The sequence below is a fragment of the Hylobates moloch genome, unplaced genomic scaffold, assembly GCF_009828535.3.
Source record: "Hylobates moloch isolate HMO894 unplaced genomic scaffold, HMol_V3 SCAFFOLD_4, whole genome shotgun sequence".
NCBI classification, from domain to species: domain Eukaryota; kingdom Metazoa; phylum Chordata; class Mammalia; order Primates; family Hylobatidae; genus Hylobates; species Hylobates moloch.
Window position 1 is genome coordinate 128438176 of NW_026652279.1, and position 24282 is coordinate 128462457.

General features: G+C 37.2%; 1 long non-coding RNA gene across 2 annotated transcripts in view; it reads right to left on the reverse strand.

The window, feature by feature from the left end:
* Positions 1-24282, reverse strand: part of LOC131383404 (uncharacterized) — a 69281-nt gene that overhangs the window by 12898 nt on the left and 32101 nt on the right. Inside the window, exons 2-4 of one of the 2 annotated variants that reach the window (XR_009213399.1) lie at positions 17893-18031; positions 16579-16689; positions 15354-15512 (exon numbers count right to left, since the gene is read on the reverse strand). This is a non-coding gene — a long non-coding RNA (uncharacterized LOC131383404). Of the gene's footprint in view, positions 1-15353; positions 15513-16578; positions 16690-17892; positions 18032-24282 lie in introns of those variants that run through there. The other variant, XR_009213398.1, reaches the window with a different exon arrangement.

A 24282-nucleotide genomic window follows, 5' to 3' on the forward strand; every position in this document is an offset into this window, starting at 1 on the left:
CTACTAAAAATACAAAAATTTGCTGGGCATGGTGGCAGACGCCTGTAATACTAGCTACTCGGGAAGCTGAGCTGAGATTGCGCCACTGCACTCCAGCCTGGACAACAAAGAGCAAAACTTCGTCTCAAAAAAAAAAAAAAAAAAAAAAAAAAAAAAAATACTGGCTGTCCCCATTATACATTCTTTCTTTCTTTTTCTTGTATTAGAGATTCCAATTTTGGCTTGGAACACAAACACATAGGATAAAAGATTACATTTTCAAGTCTTTTTGCAAGTACGTATTGGAAGTGATTTAGTTTTGACCAATGTGCTGTGGAATGAATTGTTGCGTGTGATTGTAGGTAGGCATCCTTGAAGGAAGGGTACATAATCTTCCTTCCCCTGTCCTCATTTCTGCTGGCTAGTGGATGCAGTGGCTGAAGCTGGAGTGCTCTTGAATCACAACGTGGAATGTGGATACCAAAAAGAGGATTCAAGTTAAAAAAAGATTGGATCCCTCATGATCCTTGAGCTGCCATATAATCCCATACTACACAAAAGATATAGCAAAAATTTAAGCTTCTATCATGTTTTAACTTCCATTGTTTGGATTCTTTCACAGCTGAAAATAATCCCATTCTTGATGTAAAAGGATATCAATCAGTGAAACATTCCTATCTTCCTATTTTAATCCTTTCATTTAATTGGGTGTACCAATTTAGTAAAGTTCCTAAGTGGAAGGTTGTACTTTCCTTTCCTCCCTATCCAGGGCCAGAGAGAGACAATGGGTTACGTAAATGCTTTGGCTCTACAGACTCACATTTATCCTCCAGTGGGTTTTGCCAAAACTGTGGACTAGGTGGATTCAGGGTCACCTTGAACTGCTTTCTCCAACATGTCTGCTGGTGACAACATATTCATCTTGAACACCACAATTTCACATCTCTCAATTAGCTTAGAAATAAGTGGGAGAGAATAATTTATTGGTGATCTCAATCCCGCAATAAAAGTTAAGTGAAAACAACAACAACAACAACCACAACAAAACTCTTACAGCTCAAAATTTAGAAGAAAGGGAGTGCAACGTGCAGAGAGGAAGCAGCTCAGAGACAACAAGGCATGTAACTGTTGTCTAGGAGTCTTCTGCACCCCCGTGTGTCAGTAGAAAACTTAGGACCTGCTACTGGAAGGAAAGCATAAGAGACCACAGAGAATATATCATCATCATATCATTATGATACTTACTATCAGAGGAAAGTAATAAGACAAGAGATGCTGGCAGTCATGAGTGTAGCAGAGAAAAACAGACAGTCTGAAAAATGGTAGCCTCTTTAAGCCTAAGCCTTCTCGTGGATAATGAAGATTATATTATCCTCACTTCTCTTATTTGGTGGATGTCAGGTCAGATGAAAAAGGTTGAAAAATGTACAGCTCTCTAAAGTGCTAAACCTATTACAGTATTTTCATTTTGCTCTTTCATCCTCTATTCTCTTGGTTTGGGATATTTCTATTTTTGGAAAAGTTCTCACCCATTTGGGTATCCAAATTTTTTGCATTCTTTACATTAACTCTTTCCATAATTCCTTTCTCATTTTAATCCTAGGTTCTGGGAAATAGGGTGGTTATTTAGAATATTGTATAATCAAGAAAGTGACATTTTAGGGTCCACATAGCCCTCAAGCTGCCATCATTTCCTTGTTTATATCTGATGGCTTTTTTTCAGTATCAGAATTTTTAATTACCAGAATCAACTTGTCATTAAAATAGCTTTCTCTCTGGATGATCTGCTTCCCATTGTCTCTCCTAAATCTTCCTTGAGCTTATTTATTTTCCCATTAACAGATTACTATAAATATACATCAGTTTTATTTCTTTTATCAGCTTGATTTCTTGCACTTCACTGTTTTCAGATAGTCATTGTCATCTTTTCAGGTCATTTCAACATTTCCTTTCCGTTTTTTTTTTTTCTTGGATGATATAGTTCTTGTGACATTGATATCCTTGGGAAAAAAATGTCAAGTTGGATTTACACAAAAAAGTGGGGGGAGAGGCAAGAAGTAGTCTTGACACATAAGGTGGGTTACAGACCCATAAATGGTATCTTAAGTTAAAATGATATAAATCAAATCTGATTTTCCTACAGAAATAATGGTAAAATATTTCTGACAGAGAGGCACAGCACTGAATTTTTAAAAGAAACGCCCATATATTTTATATTTAAGCTAGTATGAATAATGTTTTTGAAATCTGAATGCTAAATTCTTTCAAATGTATTAGCAGAACAAGCTTATCAATCATATAATTTTACTAAATATATTACGTGGTATTGACTTAGTATCACATTCTGCCATAGTTAAATCTTAATTCCAGACATAGTTTGAAAAAAATAAAGAGGAAAGAAATACTTTTACTAGGTGAAAGCCTTCCGTAATGTTATTTTTCTTTTGGTAAGTAATTATAATGGACATGTTTGAGGGGACTTTATTTTTCCTGGAGCCTGCTATAAGATACCTGTGAAGAACTAAAGGAACACTGAGGCTTTAAAACAGAGTGAATCTTTTGATAAGCAAATCTAAATATAGATTTGTATGAGATCATTTGTGTGGCTCTATGTGCTGATGAATTGATAATCTGCGTGTAACTGACTGAGGTTCATCAATGAAAAACCCAAGAACCAGCCTACTCACCTTTCCCTGGGGACAAATGTGCAGAGAAAATTTGAAATAACTTTCAAATGAAAATAGTTCTACTGAGTTTTACCTTCAAAAAACAATGTTATTCTCTCAGATTATGAAAAAATTGAACTTCAAGTTTTCAATAAAAGCCTTTGTGAAGGAAAGAATAAAATAGACCATCCTTTTATACATGCGTGTTCCTTGACACATGGTAGGTGCTTAGTAGTTATTTATTGAATAAGCAAAAATTAACTAAAGACATTTGGATAACAAAACAACCAATTGGAAGTTAAAATAAATGATTGCTTTTATAGATCCCTAAACAAGAATGTGAAATGGCAGCTTGACTACATTCAACCCTTTTTCCCATCTCAATTTATTCAAACCCGTCTTTGTGTATTGAGCCATTGCACCACAGGACTAGCACTAATCAAATACCCCAACTGCAGATTTACTCACAGTTTACACCTGTGAGGTTGGATGCAACATAAATATTCTGCTAAGCATTCTCTTAAATCTGCCGGCAATTACCTTACAGGAGTTATGGTAATATAAAATTTTCTACCTTCATCATATTTATAGTAATGAGTGGTTTAATTGACTTCCCTGCAGCAGAACTCTCTTCCTTCTGAATTAAAGTAAGAGTAAAGATAGGGATATTAAACTCTATTAATAGTTTAAAATGTAATAAATGACTCAACCCGAAATAGCTGACTCAGAGACAGACAAAGATATTTTAATTTCTCAACAATTCCTATGCAAGGAATGATTGCCCAAGTACAGAATCAGGGAACTGTAGGTTCTGCATGAATCACTTGAAGGCCCAATTCAGAAACCCTGAGAGAGGAATCTGCATTCTTTAACAAAATTTTCTGGTGCTTTTTGTACAATCCAAATGTTGTCAACCATTGTCTTACAATTTCTCTTACTGATTTAAAAAAATTTCTTAATTAGGATGGTGTGCTAAGTGTTTTGTTCTAGAAATTGTTTCCACATCAATAACTGACTAGAGACCTACGTGTAATATTAACAATAAAAACAGTACCTGTTGCATTTGTACTGATAATAGTATTTTTAAATATTTTTAGGAAAAAGGTAATGTGATTAATATTTGTAGAGGAAAATACAAATGGCTATAATATGTGTCAGTAGGAGCTAAAAATTCACCAGCATTAATAACTCCTCTAGTGAGCTCTCAGTATGCACTAAAGCACTATGCGTGGTCTTCTTCCTATTGCCATGTTAGTAAATATTTACAATAGCACCACATGATAGCTATTAGTATCTCCATGTTAACAAAGAGACAGAGGGTCAGAGAAGCAAGGTGAGTGATCTGAAATTACATCAATCAGGTCCTTCTTTTGTAGAGTTTGCATTTCAAATTTTGAGAAACTAATACTCTAAGAGAGAACAGAAGAGGTAGGGGAGAGACAGAGAAGCCTACCCACAACACAGAGAGCATCCAAGTCTGAGGCTCCCCGGAGGTCCAAAAAACTCACTTTCCAGGAGCTGAATTCCCTCTTATTCCTCCGGGTGTACATTTCGAGTGCTTGCACGTCTGCGCACCCACCCACTCTCTCTTCCTTTCCTCAGCTCCTGATTGGAGCCGAGTTTTTTGCTAGGGCCTTATCCCTAAAGGGAAGGTTCTGTTTCAGCACACCTGGGACAGAGGCTGGGGTGAGATATTTAGAAGACCCTCCCCAGGTGTGGTGAAACAGGCTTGCTGACACCTCAAACTAATCCCTCACAGCCAGCTCACAAGCTACTTGGCCTACTTAAATTTCTTTAGTATCCAGTATCCTTCTTTATTTTATTTCTACCATTTTGCCTCAAGATTGTGCCCCGTCTACACCCTCTAGTGCTCAGCTTCTCTCAGGTAAAATTTTGATTTTTATCATTTCTACATTATTGAGTATTCTGGATTTTTTTTCATCTCTTTGTGATAGTAGCATTTCAAGCCTTAAATTTTGGAATGGCCTTTAGCTAATAACTTTCAAAATGTAGGACAGCATGAGGAGAAAATGCCTGACTCACTGGCCCATAGCAGACATTTCATACATCATTGTTGAATGAATGAAATAACACATATATAATGTTTTACATACAGAGCCCATATTTTCATATGGTTAGTTGGTTTGTTCTCTGGTCTTTCCCCTTTCTCCTTCTTGGTGTCTTATTTTTGTGTTAAACATGCAGCTTTCTGTCCATCAACAGATGAATGTATAAAGAAAATCTGGTATATATACACAATGGAATACTACTTAGCCATAAAAAAGAATGAAATCCTTTCATTCATGGCCAAATGGATGATCCCAGAGGACATTTGTTAAGTGAAATAAGTAAGTCACTGAAAGATAAAACCTACATATTTTCACTCATATGTGTGAGCTAAAAAAGTTGAGCTCATAGAAGTAGAGAGTAGAATAGTGATTTCCAGAGGCTGGGAAGGGTAGGGGAGAGGAGGAATAGGAAGAGGTTAGTTACACAACACAAAATCACAGCTTAATAGGAGAAATAAGTTCTAGAGTTATATAGTACTATGGTGTGACTATAGTTCACAGGAACTTATTGTATATTTTCAAGTAGCTAGAAGAAAAGATTTTGAATGTTCCTTACACAAATGATATATGTTTGAAGTGACAGATGTCCCAATTACCTTGATTTGATAATTATACATTGTATACATGTATGGAAACATCACACTATACCCCATAAATGTGTACAATTATTACATGTCACTTAAAAATAAAATTTTTAAGAAAGATGTAACTTTTCCTTAATCTCCTTAGATATACCAATTATATATTTTTAATACCCTCTTTTAAATTACATATTTCTCTAGAAATCAGCTTTTGTTTTGTTGTTCTTTGTTGTTACCTTTTACCACCACTAGTTTTCTAAAAATATCTATCTGGTAATCTCTGATTATCTTTGTGTTTTAATAATTAAGCACTGAGAAGGTAGTGTGGGCGGCTTCTTCTTCTGATGTATATATGAATGATTTCTCACCTTCCCTGACTGGGAAGTTTGCAGAGACCTCAGTGTGGAGGGGAACGTTAGATTTCACTGGAGTTCTTCACTTTAGGGTGAACAGATGGGCTATCAGATAAGGACTCTCAAATCCCGAGAACAGAGGGGGTTTTACTCTGAGGCTGCAACACTCTATTAAAAACATTCGCTTTCATTTTATTAGTATTTCAACTTCTTTAGAGAAGAACTCCTTATCTTCTGGCCAGAAATTGAGCTCTGTGTGCAGGTGCATGCATGTGTGTGTGTATAGAGTGGTGGGATGGTGGCATACAATGTGCACAGTTGTTTCTTTTAGAGACCTTCAGTTAATCCTCTTGTTTTTCAACTCTGCTTCTTACTTGGGCCCTCCATACTAAGTGCTGACTTACAGCTCAGTGCCTCCCTGGAGATTTGAAGGATATATTGGCTCCCATTGCTGCTGTAGATCCCTCGTAGAGTACTTCTGCAGTTCAATTTTTGAATTAGTTTTTAATTCCAGATTTATTAAGCAGTGCTGTTAACTTTTTAAGTGGTTAGTTGTTTTATTTTGTTTGGCTGTTTGTTGTTAATTTCTAGTTTTATTGCAATGGGTTCAGAAAATGTGACATTTATGACTTTGGACTATAGATTTTGAGGTTTATTTTGTTTTGATTTGATTTTTGGTATCAAGGATGCTAGTAACATAGTGAATTTTTTGGCTAGTCATCACTGAACTCTTCTATGCTTGAAGAATTCTCCCAATGACTCCTAGGGTGGGGCAGAAACCTCTGATAATAGAAGCTGGTGGATAAAGTTCACTCCAGCACATTCCCTGAGGAAGAATGCAGTATCCGACTGGGCTCAGTGAAGATTACTAATAGGTTCCTCAAGGCTTCGATCTAATTTCTGTGCCTCACTCAACAATCTCTACACTCTTTCATCTTCTGCCTGTGGAGTAGTGAGAATGTCTTTCAGTCTAAATACAGTTATTAATGAGCAGGACATAGGAAAGGAGTTAACATAGAGACTATTTTGATCTGGAGATCTCACTGCTTACCAAAGATTTTTCTTCTTCTGTAATTATTGGGTAGCCACACTCCAGCATTTAACTGGGGAACTGCTTCCCTGCCATTTTGTAGTAGAGTCTCCATCTTGGACTGTCCAGTGGAGTCACCAGGTGTAATAATGTAAGTCACAACCAATTTTGGTCCTGGTGAAGTTTCCAGATTTCTTTAATACCTACCACCTACAAAATTCACAAACAGGTATGTATACGCACACACACATAGACACACATGCACACACACATACACACACACACACACACAAAGATACAGGCATATGCTTACATGTTATATTGACTCCTCTCAAATTCAAACTAGTGATGTTTTTGGAAAAGAGGAAAAGTCCACTTGCTTCTGTTTGTCCTCTTATGATGTGTGCAGTCAAGTGATGTGTAAATCTAATTGGCTTTTTCCTTAATCCAATTGCATTTGGTTCCTCTATTACAAAAATTAATTCAAGTTTTGTTCTATTGATGGCACTGATTCTTTTTTTTCTAACTCTGCTATAAAATGTGTCACATTTACTTGATAATTTCTATTATACCTAAAGGGAGCAAATGTAAATACTTGGGCTCAATTAGGTATCTTGAAATCAATAGTTTATTGTGTTTGTTTCCTTTTCAAAAAGTAAAGCATCCATAATGCTTCCACTAACATGAAGCTTTTTGACTTAGTATCTGTATTAGTTCATTCTCACACTGCTACGAAGATACCCAAGATGGTAATTTAAAAGCAAAGAGATTTAATTGACTCACAGTTCAGCACGGCTGGGGAGGCCTCAGGAAACTTACAATCATAACAGAAGGCAAAGGGGAAGCAAGTAACTTCTTCACAAGGCAGGAGGAAGGAGAGGTGTGAGAAAAGGGGGAAGAACCCTTATAAAACCATCAGATCTTGTGAGAACTCACTATCACCAGAACAGCATGGGGGAAACGGCCCCCATGATTCAATTACTTCCACTTGTCTCCCCCTTGACGTGTAGGGATTATGGAGTTAATGGGGATTACGAGTCAATATGAGATTTGGTTGGGGACACAAAGCCTACCCATATCAAGCTTTGGTCTTATGGTCTCCTTTACAATGTAGTGCACTTACAGTAAGTCACCTCATTGGACTAGGCAGTGCATACAATTTCTTACGAGCACTCTGACACAAAGTAATAATAGGAAAGCCAATTAAGCAAAAGTATAATAAATATAACAAACATCTAGCATTGAGGGATAAGTTTCTTGAGCACACTTAGAATCCCTTAGTAAACTCACCTATTGAATAGCCATTTACCTCATGACTAACCACTGACATATGTGTTTCTCCATTAGCCTCACAAGGAAAACTTTTGGTGATGTGTTGTGTTTCCATTCTTACCTCTTAGCTTTCTAGCTTTTACTGAGCTGAGTTTGTCCCCAAACATAACTTTCTGTGTAAATATTTTTACTTCCACGTGGCCAAACATTATACACAAATTTTATTCTGCCTATTTGGTCATGAAATCAAGTAAGAAGCCATTTATACTCCAAGTCAGTCAAGTTATTATTCTCCATTTCTAGAGATATGAATCTTATTCCTTAGCTTGTTGCTCAGGAGACAAGCATTAAACAACAAAAATCTTCCAAGCTCCTGGAATATTAATGAAAAGTTCAAACTCATGAACCTAAATGTCTACTAGCATTTACAGTAAAACCAATTTTTTTCTATCTACATTTTCCTTCTTTATAATGTGTTATAAAAGATAAGATGTATGTCTCATTTTTGTATGGCCAAAAAAGTAGAAAAACTGAGCATCTAACAGGCCTTAAGGCAGGGAGCAGGACTTATATCCCTGTCTGAATAGAAGAGTTAGCCAGGAGACAGAAGCCTTCTCAAGTTACATTATGGATATCAGCCAAGTTTGCAAGGAGGTAGACAGTGTATCAGCATAATTTTGACCAGAAGCCAAAGGGATGAACTTGGGGCCAAACAGGAAAGAATTCTTCACTACCCTAGAGACTGAAAGAAAGACCCAAGACAATAACTTGAGTCAGACGTTAGACATAGGAATGAATAACTAGACAAGCTACAGCCTTCGAGGTTGAGAGGTCTACAGACTAAAGGAGAGTAATGATGAGTGTGCTGTGAAAGTCTGCATTTTTAAAATTCCACTGCTTATTATTTTGAGGAGAAATGCACCAAACATAAAACTACTTGTAGTAAAGAAAGGGTTCGATAACGATGCTTTTTTATTTCATTGAGAAATTTAAAGCAATTCGGCATGAGAGTTCTGCTTTCACAACTACAAATACAAGGCAGGGAAATTCTGGGCCAAAGACAGCAGGTTCCACTGAGGCCCTCACCCTCAAGCCCAAAATCCTGGAACCATGGCCCAAAGTGAGAACTTACATTCCTATTTTCCCACTCAAATGTTGCCTTTTCGAAACCACCCACGGCCCACTCGCTCCCCATCCTGTGCCTATAAAAAGCCCAGAATGCAGCTGGCAGAGAGGAGAAGCGGCTGGACGTTGGAAACTATGGTTGGACATCAAAGAGAAGAGGCTTGACTTCAGAGGGACAACTTGACAGCGTAGTTTCAGAGAAGAGTCCATCCCTGCCCGGACCCCAGGGGAAGATTACCTTCCTGCTCTGACCCCTTTTCAGCTTCCCTTCCTGATGAGAGCCACTTTCAACGACAATAAAATCCACCACATTTACCACGTTCAACTCATTAGAGCAACCTCATTCCTCCTGAATGCCAGACAAGAACTCAGGTGCCAAGAGTGCAGGTGAAAAAGACTGTCACACTGACCCTTCACTGAGCTGCTAACACTTAAGCCATTCATGATGGCAGAGATAAAAGAGCACTCTAACACTCCTTTTGGGGCTTCAGGGGTTGCATGCACCCCTGTAGACACTGCCACGGGGCCCACATGGAATTTTGCTCCTGACAGTGCCCAAAAGGAGGCAACTCCTGCACCTGCTCACCTGTGCTCCCCCTCCAATGAGGGGTGGAACACAGGGGGAAGGAGTCAGTGGAGTCTGCCCCGCTGCTGGCACAAAAGTGGCCAGGTGATTCTAGTGCCCATGCACTCCAGTTCCTGCCCATGAAGGGGTCAGGGAAATATCCTGCTTCCCAACCACCTAACCTGCTTTCTTTCAGTTTCAGAGACAAGTGCTTTTATAGGGTTGAAGGCCAGTATCTCCATTTGTGCTGAGTCTTCTCTTCTCCTGCTTCAGGGGTCTTATTTCATCATTTCTTACTCCTTTCCTATGAATCTTAAACCACTCTCTTTTATCTATTCCTTTAACATCTAATGATATTAAGTAAACATACTCTGTCTTTAAAATAGTGTTTAATTCTATATTGCCTCTCTAGCTAGTACCCCATCTCTCCCTTCCTTTATAGCCAAGCCTCGTGAAAATTAATCATTTTTGTTTTAATTTCTTTGTGATTTAACCCAGTTAACATTTCAGCCCATTGCAATATAATATAGCTCCTAATACTCTGAGAATATTGCCCTTTTTGAGGTCATTATAAAATTTTTTTGTGATTAAATTCAAAAAAGTACTTCTAGTCCTCATTTTAATTGAATCCACTAAGCATTTGACTGCTTTGCTTCTGTATACATTCATACACGTGACTCTCTGAAGAGAACTTCACTAGGCATTTTGTCTTCTCCAAAGGACTCTACTTAGTTTGTACAATTGGGCAACAGAACAGTGATGGGGGAGAAGTCGAATAGAGTGGTAAAAAACTGGAATTTCAGAAATACATCTTTCATTGGGATAATTTCCTCTTCTTATTGGTAGGTTCAGATTATTGCAGAGAGCAAAAATCACGTAATGAATAAGATACTGCTGTATCTCATTTCAACCTCGGAAGTAGTTTAAACACGTCCAAAGGGGAGCAACATATCAACACAGAAATGGCTTATTCATTAAATTTGTAGAAGTGTAACATCACACTTGTAGAGCAAACCTTCCATTACCTGTTTTGTGAGAACGCCACAGTTTCTATTTGTTCTCCCAGCATTTAACTTTGGCTAGAACTCTATCAAATTAAGAATGCATAGTGACACTGTCAAATATACAATCACTAAAGATGTAAAAATGATGAAGGATTAAGAATATATGTTTTAAAATTTACAAGTAAATTTTAAAAAGAGAAAAAATTCAGATAATACTGGGACAATTGGAAGTATCCATTATTTACGGAATAGCTTATGAGAGGGTGAAAGAAAATTTGAGGCTGGAGAATGAGGACTCACAGAAAGTGTTAAACTTTTGAATACCACATTCTGGATATTTTATTTTCTCATATTAGACATTTTTTTGAAAATCAAGATTATGTATATTTTCAAAATAGTAGCTTGAAAAGATCTTCCAAAAAGGTATTTATCTTCATCTCTACCTTTTATTACTTCTCTTTCGTTGTAAATATATATAAATATCCACAAGCAAAAAAACTCTTTGAAATGGGCATAGATAATTACACTGGTTTGGCGTATTTGGTGGAAACGAGAGAACAGGAAACTTCTCTCATATGAGATGCAAATCGGAAAATATATGTGATTTAGTGACAGATTAGCATCATTTATTTTCATATTTGCTGCATTTTGTTATTTTTAATAGAATTTCATTTGCCTGGATTTGACTCCAAAATGTTAGTTATTTAACAGATATCATTAGGTTGCTAAGCATTAACACTTAATTATCATATTAATAAACAGTTATTACTCTCTTCTACACTGTGCCTTGCCTCTGCCACATTAGTATGCATGCACTGCTCTTAGGCAACTTAATTGTCCTTAAAGGAAATCATTACAATTTAAATGAAATTGGGAGCTACTGGTTAGGGAAGGCTGTAGGGCATGCACAATACATACAAAACAAGGAACTGTAATTTCCCCAAATCACAGTTTTTTTTTCAGTAATTTCACATCACAGCACTATATCTATTTGGTTAAGGGGAAAACAGTTTATTTTTTGCCTTGCAATTTTATAAGGGCACTATTTAACCAAGGACATGCAAAACTTTGAAATGGTAGCAAAGGAACTTGAGTAAATCAAATAATTTCTTTGTGGCTGGTAAACTGTTGTCAGCATTTGCAGCAGTCAATGAAGCAATAAAGTATAGCATGGTGGGCAGCCATCAACCACAATGTCTGCCTCTAGGACTGAGGGCAGCAGGAGGCCAGAGACTTTATGGAGACAGCTGTTGCCTCTCCCCATATGTGATTTTGTTCATTCACTTCACAGCAACGCACTTCACATGCTGCTGCAAAAATGGGGACTAGGGCCATTCTCCTGTGTCCTGTTACCCCTTTCTCACAGTCAAGAACTCATCTTTTTTCATCCTCAATCATAAAATGACTTAGTTTAGTGATTTGAGTTAAATACTCTGCTACTGAGATGCAAAGAGTTTAAATATCCCTGGATTCTTATTTGTGATAGATAATTAATCAATGTTTTACACAACCTTAAACAGCTCTTCATTTTTCGTGAGTGACTCATGATAAAAACAAGGATTTAATTCACGTGGGTATTTAGCATTTTCAGATTAATTAGCTAGCAACTGAGAGTTAACCTTATTACTGCCCAGCTTTGTGGGAATATATGAGGACTGACGGTAAAACAAAGGAAAATTCTGCTTTTAAAAATATATAAAGAATAAAATAGGAATTCAAAATATTGAAACTAAACCACAGGGCTGATAGGTATTAAGAAGTCTACAGTAGGCACCTACCAAGCCCACGGCAAAGGTTACCTCTCATTGACACAGGTTGAATATTTCTATTTTACACGCAAGTTAAATGTCTCTATTTTACACATTAGAAAACCGAGAGCAGAAAGTCTCATTAACTTCCTCCTTTGTCTTGTAGTTATTAAATGGCTGTATAAGGTCTGTCTGCCTCTGGTGTACATATTCATACTTGAATGCTTCACTGCAAACCCAAAAAGCACCTTTATTATTACTATGGACTACCCTGTTACATCTAGAACTTTCTACTAATACAGGAAGAGAAAACTGACTTATTAATCATTGCAAAATAATTTACAGAGACTCCCTTCTCTTTGATATTGTGAGTTACTGTATTTTTCTCTTCTCTTATCAGTAAAAATGCTTTCTGAATAAAGTCTATATTATAACAACCCTTCATAGAGTTTTGTCTTTCTTTTTAATACGAAAAAATAACCAAATTAGTAGGCAGAAGTGAGAAATGATTACTGGTGAAATATGATGCATGATATAAAGTCCTGGAGTCCTTATGGTGGCCTACTGAATTTCCAGATCGGTGATAGAGGTATTTCCTTAATTTTCTGCTTCCCAGGAACGTCAACTTGGGTATGAAGTTTAGAATCTCAGAGCTTCAGGTTTCTTACTTGTCAAGTAAGAGGAATAACTTATGCCATATTATTCTACAAATATTAAAAGAACAAAATACACATTCACTTTTTTTAAAAACTACAAAGCAATGTGGTTTTTTTTGAAAACAGTGTCTCCCTCTGTCACCAAGCTGTAGTGCAGTGGTGTGATCATGGCTCACTGCAGCCTAGACCTCCATCCTCCTACCTTAGCCTCCCAAGGAGCTGAGGCTACAGGGGAAAGCCATCATGCCAAGCTATTTTTTTTTAAATTATTTTTGGTAGAGATGAGGTCTTGCTATGTTGCCCAGGCTGGTCTTAAACTCCTGAGCTCAAGTGATCCTCCCACCTCAGCTTCCCAAAGTGCTAGTATTATAGGCATGAGCCACAGTGCCCAGCAGCAATTTCTTTTTATGTTAATGGATTTGTCATTCTGTAGTAGGAAAAGAAGGACCTTTAGACTCAAACAGACCTAGTTTGGACTAAAAAGACTAATTGTCTGATAATGAATGTTATTTCATCTTAGTTTCAGTTACTGTCTCTCTAAACTGGAGAAAATGTGTATTATAGTTGTAGTAAAAAATGAAATCAAATGTTTGTTAACTGCTAGTGTGCAAATTATCTAAAGAAAATAATATGAATTGCTACTGTTAATCCAGGTATGATTAGAGTAATTTAAGAATAAAACCCAAAATATACTATGAAAGTAAAATTTGTCCACTGTTCAGAATTTATATTTACATTGTGTAATTTATGTTATCAGACCCAATTTAAGTACCCATCTAGATTCACTTATTCTCATTTTCCTTCTCTGTTGTCTGATCAATAGAAGACTATGACCACAGCAACTTCCTCTGCCTCATCACTAAACATCTAAACATTGCTGGCTGTTTCATCTCTCATGGGCTAAGGACTAGGCAGTTTCCGTTATTTCCAATGTGGTGGGAGTTGCAGTAGCTCCAAAGTCCAAGCCTAGATATGATGCTGAGTAAAGCTGAGCCTGTTTAGTAACAAGCCTTATATTGGCTTCCTCTTCATCCTTGCAGCACGTTCATTTTTCCCTCCCTCTTATCACCTGGAACTTCATTCACCAACTAAGAATTGGCATGCAAGCTTTATCTAAAGCCACATTTTCAAGGCGACTTGAGTTGAAACAACAGACAAAAACAGACCCTGGAAAGTCAACCTGAAGGGTGGGATTTTACAGGAGAGTTCATGCTGAATGAAATAAGGCCATGTTTCTTATGCTAAGTGGGGTGCTGATAGTTCCTTGTATTCAATGACATCATAGTCCTTTTTTCATTTGAAGTGTAACTCTAAGGCAAGTACAGTTGATCAGTATAAGGCCAATTAGAGTTAAACACTTAATAATGTGGTATAACTTTTCTATGACTTTGAAGACTTTCTATAAAGCTAATTACCAATATAAGATAGGCTGTGAAAGCCAAGGAGTCTCTATTGTATAATTTAAGGAGACTTTTATCTTCTGTAGTTATAAGATAGATTCTGTTGGAAATCAGACCAAAGATCTGATTATAGAATTGAATCGCAAAATAGACTAATCTGTTGCCTTAACAGGTGTCTTATATCCAACTGAGGTTTAGGACAGAGAAATATTGACAGAAGACAGTAAAAAATCCAGGTACCTGACAGATTAGTGAAGGTTTGGTGAGTTCAGAGATGTGGGGAATTCCAGAATATCCTGCATTAAATTAAAGTTGTTGCTCATAGCATTATCTACCACAAGGAGCCATTGCGCTTGATATGGCTTTTGCATTATGGATGCGCCAGGCACATCACTTGAAAATATAACCCCAAACCACTGATCAGGAGATTCTGAATGTTATCTGTTTCGAATGAGGTTCAAAGATCCAGTATTCAGTGCAGGCTGCCCTGCTTTTATAACCATTTCATTCACCGACCCATTTATTCTAGAGGAATCTGTAGCAGATAACGATGCTGAGTTCACTCTCTGGTTATGAGATAGTCATATGGGGTCCTGTGGCCACACCCACCAAGGCAGATAATTACCCTACCTTTGTAAAATATAGTTTGTTTGGGTATGTCAGTAAGTGCTTTTATCTGAGCACCTAAGGAGCACCAAGAGCTTGTATAACCAAAACTTTCCACCATAAACTAAATTATTTTGAATTCAGCTACTCATAAGGTTAGGCAGGTGGTATAGCAATTGAATATTTGATAGAAGTGACACATTTAGAAGTAGGCTGAAGCAGATCCAGAAAGCACAAGTAAATTAAATGAACAGATGGCCCAGACTGCCTTGTCACTTACTTCTGTTTATTTGATGCTTATCCTCAAACTCACAACTATGTCCTTACGGAGGGTAACTTTTGACCAATCAACAAAGGGAGAAAAGACAGAGACCTGGCTCACAGATAAAACACCACAATATGTTGGCATTATCAGCAAAAGAACTGCTGCCACATTACATCCCCATTCATAGGTTGCTCTGAAAGACAATAATGAAATCAAGTCATATCAGAGGGTGAATGTGTAAGCGAACTACTCATTCATCTACTTTGCACAGAATGATATGTCATATAATATATGGATAAACATGAAATTCTGTGTACTGGATAATGGCTGAGAAGAAATAAGAAGGGAGGACTGGGGATAAGGAGGTCTAAAGAAGAGTTATATGGATAAACTTATGGGAGAGGGTACCAAGCATGCAGATTTCTTTGTTTCATATTAATGCCAACCAGTGACCTTCTATCACATAGCAGGCTCTCAAAAACTAGGTGGACAAGGTGACCTATACAATGCGTATCAGCAAGCCTCTTTCCTCAGCCATCCCATTACCTGTCAAATGGGCCTATGAACAGAATCACTATGCTGTCATAGCTGGAAGCACTGTACTTGTCAAAAATTATGGGTTGCCTATTGTGAAGGCTGAAATAGCTACTGCAGAATGTCCAACCACTGAAGTAAAGATGAGTGCTGGCTCTTGAACACGGCACTGTTTCCCAGTGGAAACGTACAGTTGCAAGTAGATTATATTACGCACCTTCAGCTTTGGAAGGAACAAAGCTGCCTTTCACTGAAATTGATACACACTCAATTTGCCTTCCATACTTCTGCCAGCCTCACCTTTTGATGACTGTTAGAATGCTTGATCCAATAACATATCCCACACAGCACTACCTCGAATTAAAGGAGCCATATAATGGGAATAATTTTTGATAATGGGTAAATGACCATGAGATTTTCTGATCTTACCATGCTTTCCATTTATCCAAAATGACTGCTTCCATAGAACTATGAAACGGCCTGTTGAAGTCTGCTAAGGTATCAGCTTGGAAGCAACATCTCAAGGTGTTTGGACTACTCTTTTGGTCATCTATTGCTACACAATGAATCATCCTTAAACTAAGTAGCTTAAATGAATTACTATTATCTCTCACCCTTCTGTTGATTGACTAGTTTCAGCTGGAATGTCCTTGTTGGAAGTTTTTAGTTGACTGTGGCCAGAAGAATGGGGCTGAGACTGAGGCTGAATAGGGAGGACAACTCACCCACATGACTGGTAGTTAATGCTAGGAACTCAGCTGGGGCTAATTGAGGTGTCCAAACATGACCTCTCCATGTAGCTCGGGCTTGATGGCCGGATTCTTAACAGGAACATTCTAAAAACAGGGATTCCAAGAGACAAGTTGGAGCTGCAAAACTTCTTAGAATCTGATCCATAATATCATTATTGACATTATTTTTGGTCAAGGTACTCACTGAGGTCAGCTCAGATTAAGGAGGTAGAGTCTAATGACATATAAGACTGACAAAGTTACATTGCATAAGAGCATATGACATGAAAGATATTATGGCCACTTTGGAAAATACAATTAATTCAAATGCATCATCCTCCTGGAGGTAGTATACGAGCTGATCCAATGGCTGATATATGGGTTCAAGGAACAAATGGGAGAAGTAGGACAGACTCTCTCATCATCATCGATTATCTCATTTTTAATGGAGATCACTTCCACCAGAGGAAAGTGTAAGATTTACGGAAATGGAAGTTGCTAATATCACTAGGCCATATTGGGATCCTCATTCTGGAGAGTTAGCAGGCAAAGAAAGAAATACTTGACTGCCTGGTATTGATAACTTTGATGACCAGGAGAAACGGGGAGTGCTTCTGCACAATGGTTGCAGGAAGGAATATGTACTAAATGAATGAATTTTAATGTGACATTTCCTGGTGTTTGTATGCAACAAACTGAGCCTGACATGAGAAGGGAAACTACACTCAGAACCTTTGCATATATAGATCTTGGTCGCTTCCTTACTCCATCAAGGAAGGTGAAATATTAGTCAAAGAGAGTAGGGGTGGTCAATCTAAATTGGTTGTCAGAGGAATATCAATCATATGTCTCAGTAGCAGCTGCGGTAACAGGAACTGTAATACGGTTTGCTAACCCTCAGCAATACTTTTTTAGAAGTCTTCAACTGGCTTAGACTTTAAATGGTTAAATTTGTGCCTCCATTCTTGGTAAATAAGTGGTGCAATCTTATTTTCTTATTAGAGTACATTAGATATTATTGGAGAATGTGAGCAGATCTGACTGACATATGGAATGGACTATATGAAATATAATTGTTGTGCTCCTCCAACAGATTTGCTGAGTCCTACCTGTCTCCTGAGCTGGGATGCTTCCTAAATGGAGATCCATGGCTGCCACAATTGTCTAACCCCTAGCACCTCTAGCTATATCAGACAGACTTCCTTGAAGTGATAACCTGGCCACTACTGCATCTCCTATGGAGAGAGCAGAGCGTCTATCCTAGCCAGGCCCCATGTTAGTGAAACCATAGACATTCTCAGTCCTCACCACTTTCAGGCTCATATAATGCACCTCTTTGCTGAATGATGGTGGTGGGGCATTTGACTTCCCTAAGTAACTGTCCATCAGAATTAATACAGCTTAGCACTGTAGGATAGTTAATACTTCATGCGATGAACTTTAAGCACTGAAAGATAGGAGATAGAGAGGAGTTAGCAGATAAATAATTACTCTTCCTTCACTCAGTGTTCCATATAAGTGTGGTCATTTCACATGCCTCTTCAAATGTCATGTATAAATAAGCAACTGAGTATTACTTATTGCAAATCTTGCAAGCTTGGAAATGAACATTTTGCTCCCCAAATTCTATTGATCAAAGTAAGTCCCAGACCCAGGTCAGATTTAAAATGAGTAGAAATAGACTCCATCATGCGATAGAACAAGTTGCATGTGTATGCAACAATATAGGAAGGAAAGAAATTCTTGGCATCCAACTCTAGATAATTTATCACAATACTCCTTTTTTTTTTCAAATTTGCCAATTCTTTGTCTTTCAGATTTAATGTCTAGAAATTTTTAATATTTTAATTTCTGGGGTTTATTTTTTACATTTTTACTGAATTTTTAATACTTGACATGAAATTTAAATGTTTTTTTTTTTTTTTAACCTTCTAAAATTCTCAAGGACACTTTATTCGAGGACCACAGAGTTTACACCAACTACCCAGAAGCCAGGAATAGCTTAAGGAGAGACTCACCACCAGCAGCTTCTTTTCAATCAAGTTTCACTTCAACCTCACACCCAGGAACCCATTCAAATTCCTACATTTCGGTATCCTTAGTCGAACTAACTTCCTGTGCCGGAAGCTTTTGTCTGTTCCAGTTGTCTTCTTTCTTTAACAAATTCCCTTCATCTCCCCCTTGAGTCAAAGCCCATGGGGGCCCCAGGAGGCATGCAATATTTACCAAGGGCTCTCCCCCACTTTCCTGCCTCTGTCTGGCAGTTGTTTGCCTTTACTTTTAGGTTTGTAGTCACAGCCTGTTTTTTCTTCCTTAGACATATCAGGTTTTCTGAACGGTAGGATTATTTAGAGTAGAATTAACCTTGTCCTTCACCTGGAGAACTGAGCTTGAAATTCACTAATCAAGGCCTGTATTCCTCCCACTTCTGAGTTTTAAATTTATATTATGAAATTCAGAAAACCCAGGCAAATTCAATCCATGCTTCTCTCCTTCAGGTACAAACTGAAATGGAAATGAAAGCTGAGAAATCAAAAAAATGAATTTTAAAAACTGAAATATGGTAAAGCTACTAAAATATAGTATTGGAAGTAATATACACCTCCTTTTAGGGAAAGAACAAAGAGAGCAAAATTTTCTAGGGAAAGCAAAGTTAAACAGAGAGCCCGGCACGTGAACTTGTACTATCCTTTTTGCCTAATCTCCTATTATATTTATTTAAATGTTTAATAATGGGTTTGTACTTTTAGAAAGTTCCTGTTTTGGAATATGGCGTTATTGTTTCTCCAACTTAATATTTGATTTTTTCTTTTACAGATGATGCAGTAGACATTCTTCAAAATGAACCGTGATGGTCCTCATCTCCTAGTATCCTCACCCTTGTGGCCCCTACCACAATGAATAATGTTTGGCCATGGTGGCCAATAGTGACAGTAAGACTTCTGACGCTAGATCATAAAAGACATTGTCATTTCTTTATTGGGTTTTCTTGAATCACTTGCTCTGGGGATACCAGCTATTGATGAAAAGGGGACACTCAAGTAGCCCTAGAAAAGGTCCTACATGGGGAAGAACTGAGGCCTCTGGTTAAAAATCAGTACCAGCCCATCAAGTATGTAAAAGAGTTGCCTTGGAAGCTGGTCCTCCACCCCAGTCAATCTTTCATATGGCTGAAGTTTCAGACATCTTGACTGTTACACCATGAGAAACTCTAAGCCTGAAGCACATTACTAAATTGCTCCCAAATTCCTGACCCATAAAAAACCATGGGAGGAATAGAGGTTCATTGTTATTATTATTATTTTGAGACACAGTCTTCCTCTGTTGCCCAGGCTGTAGTGCATTGGTGCAATCTCAGCTCACTGCAACCTCTACCTCTCGAGTTCAAGTGATTCTCCTGCCTCACCCTCCCAAGTAGCTGGGATTACAGGCTCCTGCCACCACACTCAGCTAATTTTTTGTATCTTTAGTAGAGACGGCGTTCACCATGTTAGCCAGGCTGGTCTCGAACTCCTGACCTCATGATGCGCCTGCCTCAGCCTCCCAAAGTACTGGGATTACGGGCATGAGCCACCGTGCCTGGCTGGTTCATTGTTATTTTAAACCACTGTTTGGGATAGTCTGTTAATCAGAACTAGATAACTAATATAGATACTATTAATTTCAGATTAGGAATGATAGTTTTCTTTCTGAATGTTTTTCTGATATTTTATGAGTTCTGTTTTTGTGTTTTTGCTTGTTTTATTATCCCCTGTTTATGGTATTCTTTTCCTTGATGGCCAGTTTATATTTATGATTGAGACACTAAAAAGTTAACTAAAAGCTTAGTACTGTTCCTACATTTCCCTACATTGTTTTAAAACTTTTCCCTTTTTCTGAGAGAAACTTACCTATCAATATTTATAGATTTACTTTTTGATTTACTATTTTCCTCAGAGAGGAGTCAAATCTTCAAATTTTCTGTATGGGAAGACTGCTGTAAAGCTGGGGAAAGAGGCTTGGGTTCTACAGTTTTAAGTTGGAAAATGTTAGTTAATATGTGTTGTTTTTTTGGTGGTGCTTCCCAACCTTGCCTTCAGCTAAGCCATGGTTTGTCTTATGCAGAGTATCTCTGATGCAGTCTCTTAAGAGAATAAACCTCCTGTCTTCTGCTGGCATGGAGAAAGTGATCTAGAGATCCTACTAACTTCAGTCTTATCCCTCACCTGCCTTTCATAGATGGCTAGTAACAAGAAAACTCTAAAATGAGTAGCAACTCTTCCTAGGAATTTTCCAGAGACCCAGGTTCCTTGTATTTTATTGTTCTCTCCTCATCTATAGTATTGCATTCATCTACCTGTGAAGGCTGGAATGCCAGCACTGGTCCAAGTTGAAGCCAGAAGGATGTGGAGAAAAACATGAGTGGAGGGCAAATAGCTTTGTTCTTAAAGGACATGTTTTGTTTTGTTTTGTTTTTGTTTGTTTGTTTGTTTTGAAATGGAGTCTCGCTGTGTCACCCAGGCTGGCTCTGTCACCAAGGCTGGAGTGCAATGGCATGATCTCGGTTCACTGCAACCCCCACCTGCTGGGTTCAAGCTATTCTCCTGCCTCAGCCTCTTAAGTACCTGGGATTACAGGCACTCACCACCACACCCAGCTAATTTGTGTATTTTTTTTTAGTAGAGACAGGTTTTCACCCTGCTGGCCAGGTTGGTCTCGAACTCCTTACCTCAGGTGATCCACCCACCTTGACCTCCAAAAGTCAAGGGATTACAGGTGTGAGCCACCATGCCCGGCCAAAGGACATGTTCTGAGAGTCACGCAAACTACTTTAATTCACATTCCATTCCCTGTATCTTAGTAAACATGTAATATAGCTGCGAGAGATGCTTAGAAATGGAGTCAGATCTGAGCAGTCATGTGTCCAGGTAAGAGAGAGGGGATGTATTATTGAAAGGAGGAATGTGGATACAGTTTGTGTTTACTACTTCTGATAATTGTGGCTTTCTCTTCTTTAAAACTTTACCATTCATCATATACATTCAATCTCCCAATATTTTGTTCACAAATCTTGTCTTCTCTTTTATTCTCTTTCTCTATCAGTATACCTTTCTTAACTATTATTTTAGTGAGTCTGAGGAGCAGTAAAAACTCATGTACTCAACCTTCCATATTAAATGGCAAGATACTTTCACAAAATAACCACATCTGTACAGCTAAAATATCTGCTAAAATACCTGCTATCGTATATATTTCAATTGATAAAGGAATTTTGCTAAGACCCTATTCGGTGTTCTCTCCAATATAATACTTGTACTTAATTATCTGAAATAATGTGTCTTAAATTTTATTATTCATGATTTCCTATAGGAATAAATCTTTGATATTTTCATAGTTTTGGTACTTTGTTTAATAACAAATTGTGTAAAGTTGATATTGAAATTAATACTGAGACATTGTTCTAGAGAAACGTGATTGGTTTAGAAATAGAACATTGCTTTGGAAAAATACATTTTTATAAAGAGTAACATATTGAATACTTGAGGTAATGAATTTCTAGTTCACTACAACCCATTTTCCAGTTCTATGATTTTAAGTCATTTTTATCTATTTATATAAAATCATCACACTTGCAATTTTATTTAGTCTATCTCATACGGATTCATAATCTACATTAGTACTGGTATGCATCTCACTACTTATTTATCACAAGTACAGATTGTAATATTTGTATGACTATTTTCATCATAACTTTTATCCTTTCAATAATTGATTTTGAGCTCTCACTATATATGCTTTTTTATGATTCAATAAAAATGAGAATTTAAAAAATATAATTTCAACATGTACAGTGACTTAACCCCCTCTGTCTCAGGTGAAACTATTTAGTAACATGATAATGAATGTTCAGTAAGACAAAGGAAAATTAAAGCCCAGGAAGCATAGTAAAAGCCATTAAGACTATAAGACCATTATGATTGTAATAATAATTTTGAGAAAATATTAATAAAGTTTGAAATTCAAATTTGTGAAATGCATGTGACCAAAATTATTTTATAGCTCCTTGAAATAATTAAACTAATTGTGGATCTTTTGACAGACTGTCAGAGACTTTGATATTTTTTATGTATATATACATATATATATATATACACAAACACACACACACATATATATACACATATATACGTATTTTTATTTGAATATGGAAGCTTTAGAATTTTTGTCAAAATTCTAACTTACAAAATATGTATACAAACTACTTTTCAGAAGGGAAGATAGCTTTTCTTCTTAAAGGATAACAAAGAACTTAACCAGTTATACTCTCAGGAGTGCTTCAAATTTGAAAGCAATAATTTCATTTTACAGATGTAAAATTTTTATTAGGTCAACAATGAAACTGTTGTCACTTAAATAAGTAGCTCTTTCTATTAGTTTGTTCTCACATTACTATAAGGAACACCCTAAGACTGGGTAATTTACAAAGAACAGAGGTTTAATTGACTCACAGTTCTACAGGCTGTACAGGAAGCATGGCTGAGGAGGCCACAGAAAACTTACAATCATGGCGGAAGGGGAAGGAAAAGCAGGCATGTCTTACCATGGCAGAGCAAGAGAGAGAGAAGGAATGGGGATGTGCTACATACTTTTAAACAACTAGATCTCGTGGTAACTCCGTATCATGAGAACAGCAAGGGAGAAGTCTGCCCCAGGATCCAATCACCTCTCATCAGGCCCTTCCTCCAACACTGGGGACTACAATTCAACATGAGATTTGGATGGGCACACGGATAAAAACCATATAACTCTCCAAAATAGATCTATATAGGATGATGGTTGGCTGTCAGTATAAAATGGTCACCTGAAGAAACAACTTAAAATATAGATTCATAAAAACCACTCCTACAAATTTTAGCTCATAGAGTTGGGTGCAACTAAAGAATCTACATTTCATAAAACTTCCCTTACAGTTCAAGTTTGGGCACCAATGATATACATGATAAGGCATACAATTATTGAATGCCTAACATGGTGAGAGAATGTGTGAGACATTTTTCTATGTGCTTTTATTTTACTCACAGAATAAACCTATAAGGCAGACTTCATTATCCAAAATTCACATCAGAGGAAACTAAAGCTCATACAGGTTAAATACTGTGGTCATACAAAATAGAAATTCTGGAACTTGTATAAAAATGTTATCCTATATGAATTAGTTTCCTAGAGATCTCATAACAAAGTAACATAAACCAGGTGTAAAACAAGAGAAATTTCTTGTTTTACACAATTCCCAAATCAATGTATCTGTAGGGCCACGATCCTTCTGACATCTGCGGTGGAATCCTTTCTTGCCTTTTGCTAGCTTTTTGTTGCATACTACTGTCTTCTTATAAAGTCACAAGTCATATTAAATTAGGGGCTCACCCTATTCCAGTATTATCTCATCTTTATTATTGGTGGTTAAGTACTGTTGGTTAGGACTTCATCATATCTTCTATGGAGGAAACAGTTCAAACCACAAACCTTTCACTAAAACATGTGTTTCCAGTATGCCACACCACCTCTATAGATCAAACATATATGTAATTTCCCTGGACTTCTAAATGGCAATAACCACTTTTCGAGCAGTGAAATGTTTGAATAACCTTTGAAAATAGAATACCTTTAGAAATGAGAATGACTTGGGTATTATTTACCTTATCCTTTTTATTTCAAAGA